The sequence below is a fragment of the Mandrillus leucophaeus genome, unplaced genomic scaffold, assembly GCF_000951045.1.
Source record: "Mandrillus leucophaeus isolate KB7577 unplaced genomic scaffold, Mleu.le_1.0 Scaffold46, whole genome shotgun sequence".
Lineage (NCBI taxonomy): Eukaryota > Metazoa > Chordata > Mammalia > Primates > Cercopithecidae > Mandrillus > Mandrillus leucophaeus.
This window is the reverse complement of record NW_012104920.1, coordinates 1904934-1905646: the sequence shown is the minus strand read 5'-3', so window position 1 is coordinate 1905646 and position 713 is coordinate 1904934.

The window sequence follows — 713 nt, the reverse complement described above, 5'->3', positions numbered from 1 at the left end:
CAAGGTCAAGGCAGCACATTGCCCTGGTAAGTTCTCAGTAGCGCCACATGGGTTATAAAATGTGAATGGCTATAAAGAGATTCAGTGGAAATTTCTGCTTTTCTTTTTTTTTTTTTTCCTTTCTTTTCCCTTAGCATTTTCCAAAGTTTGTGCAAAAATGCTGGTCTCCCTGTCTTAACTCTAAAAACAAAAGAGAAGGCCAGGTGCAGTGGCTCACACCCATAATCCCAACACTTTGGGAGGCCCAGGCAAATGGATTACCTGAGGTAAGGAGTTTGAAACCAGCCTAGCCAACCAACATGGTGAAACTCTGTCTATACTAAAAATACAAAAATTAGCCGGATGTGGTGGCGCATGCCTATAATCCCAGCTACTTGGGAGGCTGAGGCAGGAGAATCACTTGAACACAGGAGGGGAGGTTGCAGTGAGCTGAGATCATGCCACTGCACTCCAGCCTGGGCAACAAGAGCAAGAATCCGTCTCAAAAAAATTAAATAGGGCCAGGCGCGATGTCTCACACCTGTAATCCCAGCACTTTGGGAGGCCAAGGCAGGTGGATTACCTGAGGTCAGGAGTTCAAGACCAGCCTGACCAACATGGAGAAACCCTGTCTCTACTAAAAATCCAAAATTAGCCAGGCGTGGTGGCGGGCACCTGTAATCCCAGCTACTTGGGAGGTTGAAGCAGGAGAATTGCTTGAATCTGGGAGGCAG